This window comes from Pipistrellus kuhlii, unplaced genomic scaffold, assembly GCF_014108245.1.
Source record: "Pipistrellus kuhlii isolate mPipKuh1 unplaced genomic scaffold, mPipKuh1.p scaffold_m20_p_5, whole genome shotgun sequence".
Classification (NCBI taxonomy): Eukaryota; Metazoa; Chordata; class Mammalia; order Chiroptera; family Vespertilionidae; genus Pipistrellus; species Pipistrellus kuhlii.
Window position 1 is genome coordinate 29666981 of NW_023425551.1, and position 19083 is coordinate 29686063.

The window sequence follows — 19083 nt, forward strand, 5'->3', positions numbered from 1 at the left end:
CTTGAGCCATGTTCCTCTTACCTTGCTCTTCGTGTTCCAGCCTTATTGTCCTTATTTCAGTCCCTTATTCTTGCCATGCTCCCTCCCACAATGAGGCCTTTGTACCTGCTGTTCCCTCTGCCTAGAATGTTTTTTCTTTTCCTTCACCTTTACTTTGATTTATCTTTCCTCAGGGAAGCCTTCCCTATCAAGACTCTCAAAACTCCATAAACTCTCCTTCATAACACTTGCTCTAGTTGTAATTTTATAATATGTTGGAGATTAATGTCTTTCTCCCCTCTCCCCCCTAACTTCCCTAAATGCTGGTTTTGTGTTCATTTTTGCTCGCCATTATATAGTCAAAGCTTTCTACATGCTTGAAACAAGCATTAGTTGCAGGAATTAGTCAATAGATGATAGTCATCACAGAAAACAACTCCAAGTGTCCAACAATTGGGAAATGGTTACACAAATTGGGCATATTCATATAATAAAATTTGTCTTTAAAATAATGTTTTAGAAGAATATAAAACAATATGGGAAAGCGCTGTCAATATATTATGCAGATAAATCAGTTTACAAAATAGTCATTTATTAAATATGCAGAAAAAATACACCAAAATCTGAATTTTGTTTATCTCTGGGAGGTGTGTTTTGTATTTTTCAGATTTTTTACAGAGAACATGTGTTGATTTTACAATTTAGTAAAAAATTGAACATGTACAAAATTAAGGAAGAACTGATATTTTAGATATGGTTCCTATTTATGTAGTAAAAAAAAAATTGAGGTTCACACTGAGCACCAAAATAAGTATCAACCAAAATGCATAATTGCATGATTATAGTGTCTAACTTGATTATATAAATTCAACATAGGAACTGCAAAATGATTCTTATATTAAAGCAGACCAGTAATTTCTGGTTTTATCATACTCATTTATATGATTTTTAAATGTTTTGAAAAGTAATGTGGTTTTGGCACATGACAGCAATGAAACAGAGCAGACACCAGAAAAAAAAAAATATATATATATATATATTTATGAACTTAGTATATGATAAAAAGAATTACTTAGTAAACAGTGTTGAGATAGCTAGTCATCTAGGGGTGTGGGGGAGTTGGCTTCTAGATGAATCAAAAGGTTTAAATATGAAAACAAGCAAAAAATGTAGGATAATTACTTTTAATATAATCTAGGAACAGTGAAAGCCTTTCAAAGAATGAAGTAGAACCGAAGCCATATTGCTGAATTTCACAACATAGAAATAAAGTTCTGTATAGAGGAAAAAAAATCAAAGTTAAAAGAGAAACAGACTAGTAAATCTTATTTGTACACTTTTCACAAAGAACTAATTTCCTCTTAATATATAAAGGGCTCCTAGAAAATAATCCAATAGAAAAAAAGAAGCAAAGAGAATTCATATAAAAAGATATGCAGTTTTATTTATAATAAAGATGTAAATGAAACCTATCATTTACTACCTATCAAATTAAGAAAGATTGTTCACATACTGTAACCTGAGGAGTGTCAGAGGAAGGGGAAATGGACATTTCATAAATTGCTGGTGGGAATATGAAGTGCTCATTTTCTATGGAAAGCAATTTGGAAATCATTTTCAAAATTAAAAATGCACATATATTTTTGCATTAGTAATTTTATTAAACAATTTTATCTTATAAAAGATTGTATATGTGGCAAATGAACATGTAAGAATATTTGTGGCAGTATTATTTGTCATTGCAAAGGATTGGAAACAGCCTAAACATAAATCAGTAGGGGAATGGGTAAGTAAATTATGGTATGTCTATTCAGTAAAATACTAGGCAGTATTTCTTAGAAATAGTGAGGCAATACTACGTATACTGCTATGATGTCACATCTAAGATATATTAAGGGGGGAGGAACAAGATTCAGGACTTAATGTATAGTATCATGCCATTTGAGTGGTTTTTAAAACCATATTTATATGTAAATATCAATATATATTATAAATATAAAATACTGTAATGTATTTTTGAAAGGATACATAAGAGTTTGGTAATAGTGAGGGGGACTGGTGGCCTAGAGGACAAAGGTAGGAGATTAAATTCTTTTAGTATACTGTTTGGTAATTTTTGAATAATTTTTACCATGTGCATGTAATACCTATTGAAAAAATTAACTTTTATATTATGTTGTGCTTGCTGGAATTGGTATGAAAGAACAAAAATAAGATCATTTACAACTGTTTACACGTAGTTGTAACAGTTGTTAAATGATTACTGCAATACTGTTTAATTTTAGGTTTTGCTGGAGGTCTTCTAATTCAGAGCTTACAATTGATGTTATGTGGCTTACTTGGAGGGTGGCTCTAGCAGAGTGGGATCTGAAGAAAGGCTGTGAGGTTCTTGTAAGCAGATAGCATGATAAACAACTAGCAGTTTCTGCTCCTTTTGATATTTTAAGTGCATTAAAGGAGATGCTCTATTTTGGGGAATCTAGCCAACCACACAGTGCAGAGCTACTTATTTCTCATGGAGAAGGGATCCTGGAGCTGCTACCAGTTTGTAGCATGTCACCCAGTGCAAGGTGCAGCCCACTGAGATGAGAAGACAGTATGGCAGGGATGTCATCCAGGGGGGACCAGCTCTTGGCCTGACTCTGTTTTTGCCTGAATTGGATTCTTCTAGCTCTTGTGTCTGATTTGCCATTTAGCTTGCTGCAGGATGACTGTCTAATAGTGCATCTGTGTGCTGCAAAAATGAAGCATCATTGTTATTTTGAAATATTGTTCCTGATGTGGAAAAGCTTGGATTTTAAATTAGTTCATATTATTACAAACTTCATTTAAACCTTTTCTTCTATAATTATATTAAAAATGTGAGGCTTTTTTTTTCACCAAGCACTGTGTCGATTCCTCCACATGCCCTCCTGTTGGTCAGTGTGCTCAACAAATATTATTTACAATGTGGAAAAGGTTGGGAAACACTTTCCTGGTTAAATAATGTTATTTTATACCAGAAATCCCTGAAAGCTAGGTAAGTAAGCACAGGGATTTGTCCAGTATCCTATATAGTTGGTTGATGTGAGGTTGGGTCTGAAAACTGAGGATTTTAACTCTCAGCTTTCACTGTCTCACACTGGCCCGCCAAACCTGAGAGTTAATTGGAGGAAGACATTGATAGCTGAAAGGTGAATATACAGAACTTTAGAGAAGCTGCATATACACAGCTTAGAAATCTTTAAGGGCCTACTATGCCCAATAGTGCTTAAAAATCTCCCTACAGAATAGGTTATAGTATGATTTTTTTATGATAATTGTAGCTATTGTCTTTAAAAATAATAATAAAGGTTAGATTATAGCAAGAGGAACTTAGGAAAGATACATAAAAATTGATGCTAGAATTGTATGTATAATTTTTTCCAAAGAAAAAGGGCATTCCTATCAGGAAACCTTTCAAGTTCTTTTGCTAATATTAAATTTTCTTTCATTTTGCTTGTGATTGTATTAAAATATGAGTGGAGAATGATTTGGAGTTAAGTAGGTTGGTTGGGATTAAATAGGATTCAAAGAATGTTGCCATTAGCCTTAGATAAAATATGGGATACAGTGTGGTATATTGTCACTTTGGTACCTGCTTGCCATTTTAACACCACAGTGATATTAATAGAGAACATTCTAGAAGTAACTTTGGGTAAATTGTGTTAATTTGTAGTTTCTAAGGTAGGATACAAGGCAAGAGTACTAGGTGTCTTGGGTTTTAAAAGAAAAAAAAAAATCCACTGTCCAAACATAAAATGAATGCATTATTGAGACAAATATAAATTATAAGTAAAATCCTCTTATTTTTCAGTTTTTGGAGGGTCATTCCTTTTAAGTTTTCCAGATCTGTGTTTCTTCCAGTTCTCAATAGATTTTTAAATATTTCATTTTTTAATGAAAAATATTTTATTCTTTAATTAGTACTGGCAAACTGGACTGTTTTCTGCAGCAGAAATTGAATATATGCCTAGCAAAGTAAATTTTGAGAAAAAGGAGTCATAATTGTCATTGGGAAATTTAGGGATTTATTTTTTTTCCAATTCTATTTTCTTTTTAGATGATAGTTGTGGGAAATACTAAGAATTTGAGGTCAATTTCTTTGGGGACAGTTTTTCATTTCCTTTGGGTTGAAAGGGCATATACTATATAAATGATTAAAAAAAAGAAGAAAGTGTGTTACCCCAAAAATGTTTGTGTAATATATAACAATATAACAAGAGTTTTCTATTTTTCTTCCATTTATTACCTTTACCAAGGAAGTATAACAAGAATTAAATGAACTACCTTATTTTGTATATATATTTACACTTCAAAGTAATTTATATATTAAATTAGATTTGTTTGAGAAGATGAAATGGAAGACTTTGTAAGAATACATGTTGATATGTGAAAAAATGTGAAGTTAAAACATGTTGGCATACTCCTAGTTTCTCAGAACAAGAAAATGACTAATCTAAATTTCATTTCAGAATAAAAACCAAGACAAGCCACATAAAAGCAACTTAAAATTAAACTGTCATCATATTATTTGTTTTAAAACTATGGAGTAATATATCTGAGGAAGATTTCTCTCAAAATTGTTTTTCTCAATTTCAAGTAAGTAATTTATTTTGGTTAATATATTGGGGATAAGGGGGGGAGAGCCTTGGCATTGAAATTGATAAATCCTACTTATCCTTAAAGTGACAACTCAAATGTCAACCTCTTTGAAGCCTTCTGTGACTCCTTAGCCCATTCCTAAAAGATTTTCTTTTTAGTTTCCCATAGTCCTAGCCCCCTTTCATATTGCTGATAAAGGACTTACTACATCGGGTGTTGTGTTTGTCTGTAGGAATAAGGCACATGGCACTACCCGGAAGTGCCTCCTAGCACCCCCTAGTACTCTCCACCCTGCTATCTAATGCTGAGGGAAAAAGTTATTTTATTTCTGTGAATCTTAATTTCCACCTTTGTAAAGTTAGTTGATTATTGCTACCTCTTTGGATTATTATGATTAAATGCAATTACCAGCAAAAAAAAAAAAAAAAGTGTATACACACTTTGACAGCTGATGGTTCAATTTTGAAAATGAAATGTATTTTAATAAATACTGCCTTTATAATTATTCAAAGTGTGTGTATTCTTTTTTGGGGACACCTTATATATATAGTAACATAAGTGTCACTTTACCCTTCTAAAGCCAGAATTGGCTGCATTACTTCTGTGTATAGTAAGCACTCTTTAAAATATTTTTCTTTTGAACACACAACACAGTATACTTACGATATAGAATTGTACACTTGAAACCTATAACATGTTATTAACTAATGTCACCCTAATAAATACAATGAAATTTAAAAATATATATATTTTACAATACTTCACTTAAAAGAAAAGTTTGACTTGAATTGAAATGAAAAATGGAATTTTTGTAGCATGTATTCATCCTTCACAATAGGATAAACTAAAATACCTGCACATTGTGGTGTAAGGCTTTTTACAGTTGGTCACTGACTCACATGTCTACAGGCCATGTAATTACCTGTTTGAAACACTTTTTAAAAAATGGGTTTTTTTTTTATAAGTACCCCACCCAGGCTTTCATTTTTTTAATTTAACTGTTGATTTTACACACACACACACACACACACACACACACACACACACACACACGTACGTGTCCAGGCCTGATATTGCTTTGAAGAAGGGCAAGGTTAAGCCATTGATCAAGGAGTAACTACAGTTTTCCAGTGCTGCAGATTAGGTTAAGTGTAATATCTTGTGAAAAAACCTTATTTTTCAAAGCCGAATAATGCCTCCTTTTTTTTTTTACATGATGGTAGAATGTATTGAAAGTATGTGTGTCAGTGGTCATAGTAAATAGGATTTGTTACTGTAGTAAATAGGATTTTTTGCTTTTGCCTTTTGTGAAGTGGTAACACACAAAAAAATTGGAAGCCTGTTGTTTTTAAAACCTGGATTGTGGTTTTAAAATTCTTTATTGCCTGGAGTGAATTCTTTATTGCCTTGGAGTTTTAATTCTCTTCATCATATTTTTTCTACATATATATTCAGGTTTTATTTTGTTTTTTTGGTTTTTTTTTAATAACATTGTTTTTCTTTTTTTCATGAAGTCAGTAGAAAGACTTGAATTAATTTTGATGATCACTCCTTGGTTGATGATGCTTAATGATTTTAAAAAAGAAGTCAGGTTAGTCAAAAGACTGTAATTTTACATCATTTTACAAATGGGTGATAAACCATTTATTGAGCCCTTCCAGTATGCCCTGTTTTAAGTTATTTAATCTCTTTGCAACAACTCTATAAAATAGGTACTGTTATCCCTATTTTACAATTGAGGAAATGAGGCATGAATAGGTCAATTAACTTTTGCCTGAAGTTATCCAGCATATGTTTATTTCATAGCAGGTAAGGATTAAAATGAGGAAACATGTATTAAATGGTCATTACCTGCCTAAACAGAAGTGGAGAAGCAGTACTTCTAGAATTTGATAATAGTCATTATTGAGACATGACTGACCATGCATCTTTTCTTACTACTTTTTTGTATGTTAATATACCCTGGTATTCTGTACTGACCCATTTTTTTTTTCCTTCTGAGTAACGTTAATGTCTCCTCTAATTCATGCTCCCATTTGGACTGAATTATTTTGTTTTATGTATGTGTCTTTATAAGGTGATGGTAGGACTTTTATATCAATGTGATATAAAATATTTTATAAGTTTAGTTTAATTAGACCAGAAGTATATGAATATATTCTCGTTGTGAAATTTTATAAACTGAAACAGATAAAAGCAAAACTTTTCCTTGACCACCAATCCTTTCCCCCCTCCCAACTTGTATGTTTTTGCATTACGTACAATCTCTCCAAAACTCAGTGGCGAAAGTTAATAGCCATTTTTTAGCCCATGAATCTGGGCTGGGCTCAGTTAAGCTCTGTTTCTGCTTCTGGTTGGGCTGGCTTATGTGGTGCAATTAACTGATAGGTCAGTTGGAAGCTGGATATCGGTGCTGCCTGTTGGCTGGGGAGTTGTTGGACCATGTATCTCTAGCAGGCTCCCCTTCATCAGGAGGCAGTACTAGGGTTTACAGGAGTAGAAAGTGAAGGCAAGACCCATATAGTTTTTTGTTGTACCATGGTTCAAAGCAAATCACATGACCAAGCCCAGAGTCAGTGTGGGAGAGGTTTTGTAAGAGCGTGTGACTGACTCATTATGGGGCTATTACTGCAACAATCGACTATACTACTATTTCTGGCTGACTCGTTTTTCAGGAAACATTTCCATTGTGACAGTGCCCTGTAAGCAATTTATTCAACAATTTATGTAAACTTAGTTTATTTGTTCTTGTTTATTTCATTTTCATCATCCCTTAGCATCATTACTGGTCCCATTCACTCATCAAGTATCTACTGAGCACCCAGTAAGTGCACACAGTAAGATATTCAAGGTGAGCAACAGATGGAGCAAAACATAAATTTGCCTACCTGTTTTATTATGTAAACAATTCTATAAAAGCAGACAGTTGTAACAGGTTTGTTTTTTTAACGACCAACAGCCCATAGTAGGTTCAGCATCTCTTGTACTGCATTTTTTAAAATGTCTTATAAGGATTTCATCAAGTGAGAAAAAAACTAATGCAAGATTGTTTCAATCTGTACTCCCACCAGCAATATGAAACTTTTTTCGTGTCTTCACCAAAATTATGTTCTCAAATGCTTTGATCTTTGCCAATTAATAGATAAAAATATGGATCTCAGTAAAGTTTTAATGTGCATTTCTTTTATTATGCATGAGTGTGGCTGTCTTTCCATATGCTTGAAAGCCATTTGTATTTCCTTTTCACTGTACTACTTGTTCATCTTTCACCCATTTACCTGCTACCATTTGGTCTTGCTTTTTAATTCCATGAGGCTCTTCAGATATTAGAAAATAGAAAAATTGGTTTCTCTCTGTATTGAGTTGCACATATCTTTCCCATTTTGTTCGTTCTTATGGAAAATACTTTTTTTTCATTTTATAAAGAACTTTTATATCTTAAATTAGGCTTTTAGATCACATTTAGTTGAAGTTAATTTTAAATATTAGGCATGGAAGAAAAAAAATCCTGATTTTATCACATCATATTTATAGAACTAATCTTTTAAAACCCTGACTTCAAATGAACAGTTTCAAAAGGATCCTATCTTTGATTTACTTTTTTTTTTTTTTTTTTTTTTTTCTGGGTTTGGTTCTATCGTGAGACCAATCCTTAAAAAGAAAAAAGAAAAAAAAAAAAAAAGATTTTTTTTTTTTAAATTTGATTTGAGAGAGAGAGAGAGCAAAAAATTAATCGTCTGCCTCCTACATGCCCCCTACCTAGGACTGAGCCTGTAGTTCCTCCTGTACCCTGAGCAGGGATGAAATGGTAACCTTTCTATGCAGGACAGCCTCCACCAACTGAGCTACACCCTCCAGGGTCACTCCTTTTGACAGATAATCCAAGAAGTAGGATCATCCTTTGGAGAGCTTTTTAGATGATTAAACTGTATAGCATAGATGAAAATACTTTATCATATAGAATAAATTGTTAATGTTGCTTTGAGTTTTATAACATATACAGTGCTCTAATCTATCCTAGATATCCTATATAATAAAAGGGTGATATGCAAATATTGTAAATAGAATGACAGAATAACCGAACAACCAATCAAAGTGTAATATGCTAATGTTCTGTTAAGGCTGCTCAACCACTCACTGACCACCTGGAGGCAGATAGTCAACTGGTCAACCAGTTGCTATGATGTGCACTGACCACCAGGGGGGCAGATACTCTGTCCGATAGGTCTGGCCGATTAGAACTGAGTGAGATGCCGCCCTCCTGCGGTCCCTCCCCAGCACTCAGCCTGGCCTGTGCCATCTCACAATCCGGGATCCCTCGGGAGATGTTAGAGAGCCAGTTTCAGCCCGATCCCGCAGGCCACTCCCCTTGGAAGGGCACAAGACACTGGGTTCATGGCTGGCAAGCACTGCTGCCGGGCCTCTCTGGATTGGGACTGATTGAGAGCGAGCCTGGAGCAGGCACAGTGGGGCTGGGATGAGTGGGAGCGGCAGGGTAGATTAGACCAGTGGGCCCTGTAGAAGAAAGATAAAGAGACTAAGGTTTTTGAGAAAGCACTAATGTTAACTACTACCTAAATAATATCGTACATTTTAAATAAGATTGTAGGAAGCTAGGGAGAGAGGATAGCAAAGGCATATGTGATCTGAACAGCATCTGACATGAAATACTTTGAGTTCGTCCTTTGAAGATCAGAACACTGAGAGGCTAGATAGATTAGCACAGGGGTCTGCAACCTTTAAGACATAAAGAGCCACTTGGACCCGTTTCCGAAGGAAAAAAAAACCTGGGAGCCGCAAAACCATTGCGACATTTAAAACAAATATAACACTGCATATATTGTTTCTTACCTTAATGCTATATACCGGATCGTGCAGTTAGCTGTCAATCTGAAGAAAAAAAGGACTTTTTCACTTAACAATGTAAAATATATTTTTGCAAATTAATAGCTAATTAAAATATTTAATTTACCTGGTTAATGGGATTTTTGCTCCTGAACCTCAGTGCACAGTGTCAGCACATCAGGGCTGTAAGACGTTACCTTCATTTTCACACAGGCTTGCAAGTTGTCGGAGCCGTGGTAAAGCTTCAAAAGAGCCGCAGGTTGCCGACACCTGGATTAGCATGTTTTGAGCCACTTAATTTGTTTTCTAAGTCTTCAAAGTTGGCAGACCCTTCATACATAATTTTGCCCAGCAGCATAAAAAATAAAATGAAAACAGGAATCCTTAAGTGATTTTTAGTAAGGAATGGTTGAAAGCCAATTTCTGCCATACTTTGCATAGTTTTTAGTTTTTCACATCTAAATCATCACTTTTAAAGCACTTAAACCAGCACTCACAAGTATCTTGAGATGGAGCATGTTCACCATAAGCTTCCTGAAGTATACAATAACTTTAAGCAGCACTTTTCTTCAAAATAATGAATTAAAACTTCCTGCAAATGCTCTTTTTTGTTGGCACAAAATTCAACATTTTTAAGCGTAAAAATATCTATGATGTTAACGTCTTCAGCAAATTTGACATAAAAAGTTTTGAAGCTTGTTGTTAACACAACAAAATAGCATACATATCAAATCACATATATATATATTTCTCTCAACATATGTGTAACTCCATCTATTGAAAAAAATTTGCATTATGAACTAGTATGCCAATTTTGATTTAGTTCCATTGCCTCATATGTTATCAAGTACTATTTTTCAGGAGATGCTCATGTGGATTACTTTTCTGAATTCTTGAATAGCTGAAAATGACTTTTGGCTGCATTCACGTGTTAATGGCAACATGGCTCAATACAGAATATTCTTGTATCCCAGGCTTTTCCTTTAAAATTCTCTAAACATTATTCTGGTGTCTTTTAATTTTGACTGAGAGGAGAAAATCCTTTTGATATAGAAATGCTGGTGCTTTTTATTTGGGTATTATTCTTCTGTTATACCTTTGGTTATTGCTTCTATTCCATTGGTTGTGCGTGTGTCTCTTGGCAGTTTGTTCCTAGTGTTTTCCTTTGGCCTCCTTTGTTGTCTTAGCTAAAAGTTTGGAATATTCCGTGACCTCTTCCTTATTTTTTTAGTAGGTTGTTTCTTTAAAGCAATATTCAGATGTTTGTAATGAGTAACAAGAGGCTGAATCTTGGGTGTTTGGTCCAATGTTTATTACCTCCTTTGTTTAGGGGCATTCTCACAATGTACTAGCAGTCATCTTCTATAGAGAAATTTGCGGATTCTGCTAGTTTTTTGGGGCCCCAGGTGACAAGTTACAGTAGTAGTATCAGTGAGACCAGGAATATCTTCTCTCTCCCCCCTCCTTTTTTTTTTTTTGCAATGACCAAGCTGGGATCACTGAAATGGGCATTCACAGTGCAACCCTGAACAGATTTGTGCTTTCTCTGTCCAGCCCTCCTTTTCTTATAACAGGCATGCTCCTTACACAGTAGCAATGGGACACAGCCATGGGTCTCAATACCCTGCTTCATGGGAAAATTTTGTTTGTCACTCCCCCCTCTGAGCCAAACCACATTAACCCTTTCATTCTTTACCCAGAACTTTTCAGCAACTTCTATGACTATATACTTCTCATAAAAAGTACAGGGTTTGCCCTCATCATCCACTTCAGTGAGTTTCTGGCAGTGCGTGCCTGGGAAAGAGATGTTCAGCTTCATCCTGAAGCACCATAAAAGAGCCCCACTTCTTTTTTCACCTCTTTTCCTTCTGATTTTTAACTTTGTCCTTTTGCATTCTTGGTGAACATTTTTGTTTTCATATTCTACATTACTGATATGTTTTTTGGCAGTATTCTGTTTCTCATCCAGTGTGGGTTTTGCTATTGTTGTTTGTATTTTCTTTTTTTCTTATCTCTTGAGTTCCATTTATATCTTAATCTGCATATGTCTATTGTATTTTTATTTATTCCTGATCTTTTTAGCTGATTATCTTCCTTATGAAAAAATGTTTCACGGAAACTTTTTATCATGTATCTTGAGAACACACAGCACATACTTTCTGTATTCCATTTCTCAATGTAAATTATTACAGATCATTTTCTTTGGCATTTTAAGAAGATATTTTATCTGTGCTTCTGAATGTTTGTGTAGGTACCATCCTTAACCATCTATAAACAAGAAGCTATTTATTCAGTTCTGGTGTTTTGCCAGTAGACAGAGTATGGAAAGTCCATATAGTCATCTTCATTTCTCACTCATAATCTGATAGAATTGCCCTCCAAAATATATGAAGCTAATAATTGTGCACAGCCCACTTACATGAAAACATTCATCCAGTGCACCTCTACTAGATTGAAGTTTAAGAGTTTTCCCCCTGTTCTCACTGTATTGTCTCCAGCCTCTATTTTGTAGAAGGGAACTTATTCTTAGATAACCTGAAACAGTGTGGTGTGCATTTGTCTCACCAGAGTATTACATAAAAGTCTAGAGGATGTAAAGGTCCTTAGGACTTTTGAGCATTTCATCAGTGGTGGAAACTATTTAACATCCCAGGATGGAGAGAGCTATGCCCCATCAGTTATGTTGAAATTGGAAGTTGTGAATAGGTGAAGAGAGTTATTGAGTGAGAATATAACCTTACACATCTAAGAAAGTTTTTAGTAGGCATCTGATTTATTTTGGAGCAGATTCTTTGTCCAAGGTAGGGCTGTATACTTAAATATTTTAGTGAAAAATTGGGACATGGGTTATTATGTATTTCATTGATTCTGAGAAGTACATTTCCCTCCCATTTTTTATAACTCAGTAATTGGGGTGTATCTTATAACCTAGCAGCATTTATTTCTTAGTGCAAAAATTAATAGTGTCTTTTAATCATTGACATCTTAGAGTCAATGAAAACTATATTAATAGATGACTAGCTTAGTGCCATTTTAAATTGAATCTCCCTTTTTGTTTTAAGTGTAGTTAATAATAGCTTTTCTTTCCTCTGGTCAGTTTTGGCCTTCCTAGCTTTATTCACCTGGAAACCTGATAAAGATAGGCTGTCAATTGTGTAACCTAGCACCATTGCTTTTGGTAAAAATGATTCATGATTAATAAATTACATATGAACTATAAATACTGGTGGGATATTACAGCTTTGGGTTTTCCTGAGTGTGATAACTTTTATAGTTGAGCAAGTCCTATTATAAGTCTCAAGAAGCTGTATCTATGGGACTGGATCTATTGATGGCTATTTGTTACCTCTAAGGTAGGGTAGCTACTACATCAGTCCATGTGATGGCATGTTCTTACTCTTGACCTGCACACCCAGGAGTGCCAAAACAAATATCCCTTGAATTGCTCTGAGGACTCCTGCTAAAGAATAATTACCTGATACTGCCTTGCTGGCATGTTTCATGTTTTATATCCTGCTAGGTATAACCAATATCTAATGTAGCCTGTTTGGGTGAGTCTCAGTGTCTAATTAAGCCTAACAATAGGCATTATATTTTTATATCATGATTTTCTTTTTCATTTTGTTATTTTGTTTGTAATATTTGCTGAGTGAATCTGCATTATTCTTCTTCTTAAGAATTTTAAATTATGAATATATAATAAATATGATAATATCTAGAATATGTATAGATTAAGGAATAATATAAAGAACATTTGTCTACTACTTAGGATGAGAAATAGAACATTACAAATATCTTTGAAATTCCTAACTGCCTCTTCCTCTCCTATCTATTTTGGTTCCTAAATCATTTACTTGCTTTTCTTTAGTTTTATCTCATAGGTATATTTCCCTAAACAATATAATGTTTAGCTTTATTTTTATTTTTTGGAACTATTTGTTCTTCTGAGAATCTTCCCCCCCCTCCCCCCCAACGTTATGTTTTTGGAAGTCTTCCATGTTGAATAAAACGCTGTAATTCATTTATTTTCACTGCTCTATAGTATTGCATTATATGACTATATCACAACTTTATTTATTCATTCTATTATGGACATTTGTGTTGTTTCTTGTTTTTTATCGCCAATTACAAACAGCTATTATGAAAACTGTTGTACATGTCTGCTACTGATATGTATACAAACTTATCATGGTTATACTATGGGTGTAAGTGCTGATTAGGGACAATTGCTGATTGTGCACATCTACTTTTTTAAGTAATGCCAAATTATTTTTTCAAATTGGTTTATAGCAGAGGGCTTCTGATATTTCATGTCAGCATTTAGAATTGTCAGACTTCTTAAGTCTTAAATTAATTCTTGTAGGTGTAAATGTATTTTATTGTGAGTTTGTATAATTTTTCTTATTAGTAAGGTTGAATTTTTCCATATTTTTTTCATCTATTTGTTCTATCAAATATTGAGAGAGGAGTGTTGAAGTCTCCAACTTGTGGGTTTATCTATGTCTCTTTTAAGTTCTGCCATTTTTTGCTTCATGTATTTTGAAATTTTGTTAGGCCCATATCTATTTAGGATTATTGTGTCATGAAGAAATGGCCTGTGCACCCTGGTATTATCCTTGTTCTAAAGTCTTCTTTGTGTGTTATTAATATTTATATAAAGCCACTCCAGCTTTCTTTTGATAACCTGGTGTATTGTGTAAAGAGTTATGAAGGGTAGGAGATTTTTACCTTCTTACAAACTAGCAAGTTAACCTGCCAAAAATTTAATAGATGCTGGCAATAGACATGAGATTCCTGGATCTCTACTTTATTGACTTAATAAGGAGTAATTGGAGAGATGGTTGCTGGCCAAGTACTGAGAAGCAGATTCACAGACATCTACCTAAGAGAGACCCATGGAGAATTGTCTCCAAACATATCTTTTCATACTTTTACTTTCAACCAATTTAAAATGTTTTTGTTGTAGACAGAATAATTTAGTTTGGCTTATTTATTTATCTATCTAGTCTGACAATCTCTGTCTTTTAATTGTTTTGTTTAGATTGTTTACATTTAATGTAATTAGTAATATGGTTGGACTAAAACCTATCTGTGGGTTGCCGCGTTCCCCCCCCCCCAATCCCGCATGATTCAGGGTTCAAGGTTCAGGTTCAGGTTCCGGTTCCGGTTCCGGTTCTGAAGGAGGCTACACACAAATGAAAGAGACTAGACAAGAAAGTATAAATTTGGGAATATTGGGGGCCAGGCGGGAGCCCAACTCAAGCGGAAGGACTCTGCTTTGCTCAGGCCTCCTATCCCTTTTTTTCAGGTTTTGGGATACACCCATAGCCCTTAGGCAGGAAATTCCAAAACTAACCAATCAGCAAGGATTTACATAAAACTAAAAGGTGGAAGTTGCTTTAGCTACCATTGTGTCTCAACTAGACAGTGGGTGCTTGGCTCTGACCTTTCAGAGCCTTCAAGGTTAACAAGCCTTCCGGGTTCCTTGTCCACCCTCTCTGCTAGTGAAGGCCATGGGCAGCTTCCAGCATCTATCATTGTGTTAAGCTGTTCTTTGCTCTTTTGTCCTCTTTTGGATTACTTGGGTATTATTTTTTATCCCATTTCCACTATTTGCTTACCTATTTATACTTCTTTTTTAAAATTATTTTAGTGGCAAACCTAGGGTTTATCATGTATGTTTGTAACTAATCACAGTCTTTCATCGTATAATAGCACATAGCTTTAAGTACTTTACAACTGTGTACTCCAATTCTTCTGCTCCTCTTTTGTGCTTTTGTTATCATTTATTTTACTTTTATTTGTGCTATCAACACAGAAATAAATTGCTATTATTTTTGTTTTAGACATCTTTTAAAGCAATTATCAAAAAATAAAGTTACACATATTTACTTTCATTTATGTCATTTTCAGTGTTGATTCTTTGTGTGGATACAATTTCTGTCTGGTATCATGTTCCGTCCGTCTAGAGAACTTTTATTGTAGGGAAGTTTGGTGGTAATGAATTAACTCATATTTGAGTTTCTGAAAGACTTTATTTTTTCTTTATTTTTATGAAAAATTTTTGCTGAGTATAGAATTGTGGATTGTCTTTTTTCTTTCAGCACTTAAAAGATGTAATTATATCAATGTCTTGCTTACTTTTACTGCAATTCTTATCTTTGATTTTCTGTACATAAAGTGGTTTTTTTTTTTTTGGCTGTCATTAAGATTTTTCTCTGTCTTTGGATAAGGTGTGTCATTGTCTTTGGATACAATGTGACTTTACCTTTAAATATGATATGTCTGTTTTCCTTTGATGATCTCTGGACATCTTGGTTCTTTGGTTTGATATCTTCTATTTAATGTGGAAAATTCTCAGCCATATTTTTTCATGTATTTTTCTTGAACCTGTTTTCTCTCTCTTTCTGTAATTTCAAGTACATGTATTTTAGACAGTAAAATATTGTCTCACCCTAGTCAGTGGCTCAGGTGATTGAACATCAGCCTGCGTACCAAAAGCTACTGTAATAGCCATAACGACTGGTCGCTATGATGTCCACTGTGGCCAGTGAACTGGCCCAATCACAGGGTGGGGCTAGCCAGCCAACCTCATGGCCCCTCTTCCCTATCACCCTGCCCCTAATTAGACTCTCCCACCCTGATCAAGAGCGGGCCAGCAGGCCAAACACCCCTTTTTTCCCCCCGGCCAGCCCTATCCCCGATAAGCCCGTCCCGCAGCCCCTCCCCATGGCCAGACTGCCCCTGATTGCAACCCGCCACCCCAGTAAGGGCAGGGCTGGGTGGCTAACCTCCTGCAGCCCCTCCTCTTGGCCGTCCAACCCCTGATCGCACCCCCCACCCAAATAAGGGGCAGGACTGGCTGGCCAATATCCCGCAGCCCCTCCCCCCACCTGGACCCACTGCATATCATCCCCCAACCTCAATCAGGGACAGGGCTAGCCAATCATCCATGGCCTATCTCCCAGGCCACTGGACCCCTTTGACACCCTCTACCCAATTCAGGGGCGGGGCTGGCCGACCCACTGCCCACAGTCCCTCCCCATGGCTGGCCCCACCCAATTAACCCCCCCAACCTGCCAATTGCCTGCTGCTCCTTTCCCCAGCCTGTGTGGCCCTGATTGGCCCACCTCCTGTCATCTCCTCCTCCTGAGAGGCCCAGCCCTGATCTTCCCTAATTGAGGCTAGGCCATTGGGACCCCACCTGTGCATGAATTCATGCACTCAGCCTCTGGTAATATGATAATTCTAACGACTTACGAACCAAGTAAGCTATGATTTTTAATATTTTATGTTAAAGTGTTTATTTTTTATCTTTCTATATGTTAATCACTTGAAACTCATTAGATTCTCATTCTGAATTGTTATAACAATAAATATTTAATTTAGAATAAATATAGCCCAAACCGGTTTGGCTCAGTGGTAGAGCGTGGGTCTGGGAACTGAAAGGTCCCAGGTTCGATTCCGGTCAGGGGCATGTATGTTGGTTGCGGGCACATCCCCGGTAGGGGGTGTGCAAGAGGCAGCTGGTCGATGTTTCTCTCTCATTGATGTTTCTAGCTCTCCATCTCTCTCCCTTCCTCTCTGTAAAATATCAATAAAATATATTTTAGAATAAATATAATATTATGTATTATCAAATAACTAGACCCATATATGTTTGTTTTACTCTCATAGGACTCTATAGAATTAAATAGACACGAGGTACAATATAAGTAAGAAATCAACAGGCTTTATTTTGTTTTTGTAGTCTATTAACTGAGAAAATGCTTTAGAAGTGTAAACAGTGTTCCTTTTATATGAGAAATATTTTTACATATAGAAAATTTTAGAACATGAGCCGAAACCGGTTTGGCTCAATGGATAGAACGTCGGCTTGGGGACTGAAGGGTCCCGGGTTCGATTCCGGTCAAGGGCATGTACCTTGGTTGCGGGCATATCCCAGTAGGGGGTGTGCAAGAGGCAGTTGGTCGATGACTCTCTCATCGATGTTTCTAGCTCTCTATCTCTCTCCCTTCCTCTCTGTACAAAATCAATAAAATATGTTTTAAAAAAAATTTTAGAACATGAAAAATTAATAAGCCAATTGGTATAAGTAAGACAAACAATTTTAAAATATCAAAGTGTGGAAAATTTTTTGAGTATACTAGGTATACCAGTTAATGTGGATTTTTTTCAATAGATAGAGTTACACATATGTTGATATATATGTGATTTGATATGTGTGCTATTTTGTTGTATTGACAGCAAGTTTCAAAACTTCATATGTCAAATTTGCTGAAGGTGTTAACATCATAGATATTTTTACGCTTAAAAATGTTGAATTTCATGCCAAAAAACGAGCATTTGCAGGAAGTTTTAATTATTTTGAAGAAAAAGTTGTCATTTACTTTGGGAAGCTTATGGTTAACATGCTCCATCTCAAGATACTTGTGAATGCTGGTTTAAATGCTTTAAAAGTGATTATTTCCATTTGAAAGAAAAAGAATGTCCAGGTCAACCAAAAAAGTTAGAAGACCAACAATTACAAGCATCATTGGATGACGATGCACGCCAAACTCAAAAACAACTTGCAGAAATGTTTCTCAACAAACAATTTCCAATAATTTACAAGCAATGGGAAAGATTTTAAAGGAAGGAAAATGGGTGTCACATCAACTGAACGAAAGACAAATGGAAAACCAAAAACTCATCAGTAAAATGTTGCTTCAACGGCATGAAAGAAAGTTTTTTGCATCGAATTGTGACTGGCGATGAAAAGTGGATTTATTTTGAGAATGCCAAATGCACAAAATCATGAGTTGGTTCAGGTCAACCAGCATCATCGACTGCAAGGCCAAACTGCTTCAGAAAGAAGACAATGCTCTGCATTTGATGGGATCAGGAAGGGGTGTACCGTATTTTTCGGACCATAAGACGCACTTTTTTCCCCCCAGAAGTGGGGGGAAAAAGTCCCTGCGTCTTATGGTCCAAATATAGCCTACACATATACTTTAAAAAAAAAAGTTTTTTTACTTGCCCGGCTCTGTGTGGTCTCTGTGTGCTTGCTTGGCTCTAAAATGGTTCTAAATGCTGCTGTTTACTTTACAGGGTTGATTACATGTGTTTATGACTGTGATGTTGGGTTTTAATGCACATAAAATATTTTAGGACACTATTTGTTTCAGAATCTTTTTTTCTTCATTTCCCTTCTCTAAAAACTGGTGCGTCTTATGGTCCGGAGCGTCTTATGGTCCGAAAAATATAGTATATGAGCTGCTAAAACCAAGTGAAACCGTTAATACTGATCACTACCAACAACAATCAATTTGAACCATGCTTTGATCATGAAATGATCAGAATGTCCCAAAAGACACAGCGAAGTAATTTTGCTTCATGATGACTCACCATCATGTAGTTTCTTCAAAACCAGTTAAAGACACGTTAAAAGTTCTTGCCTGGGAATATTAACCCACCCGCTGTATTCACCAGACCTTGCTCCTTCAGATTACCACCTGTTCTGATCGATGGCACATGCACTTTCTGAGCAGCACTTCAAAACATAGGAAGAAGTGGAAAATTGGGTCTCTGAATGGTTTGCCTCAAAATAAGAAAAGTTCTATTGGGATGGTATTCACAAATTACCTGAAAGATGGG

General features: G+C 35.5%; 1 protein-coding gene and 1 pseudogene across 16 annotated transcripts in view; one reads left to right on the plus strand and one right to left on the minus strand.

Annotated features, from left to right (window-relative positions):
* The window catches only part of REV3L (REV3 like, DNA directed polymerase zeta catalytic subunit), a 138507-nt gene that overhangs the window by 6044 nt on the left and 113380 nt on the right, over positions 1–19083 (plus strand). Inside the window, exons 1-2 of one of the 16 annotated variants that reach the window (XM_045573090.1) lie at positions 2916–2937; positions 4473–4599. The exons of the other annotated variants lie outside the window; for them this stretch is intronic. The gene's annotated coding sequence lies outside the window, so the exon portion shown is untranslated. Of the gene's footprint in view, positions 1–2915; positions 2938–4472; positions 4600–19083 lie in introns of those variants that run through there. 16 annotated transcript variants of the gene reach the window in all.
* LOC118705423 lies at positions 10516–11269 on the minus strand (annotated as a pseudogene).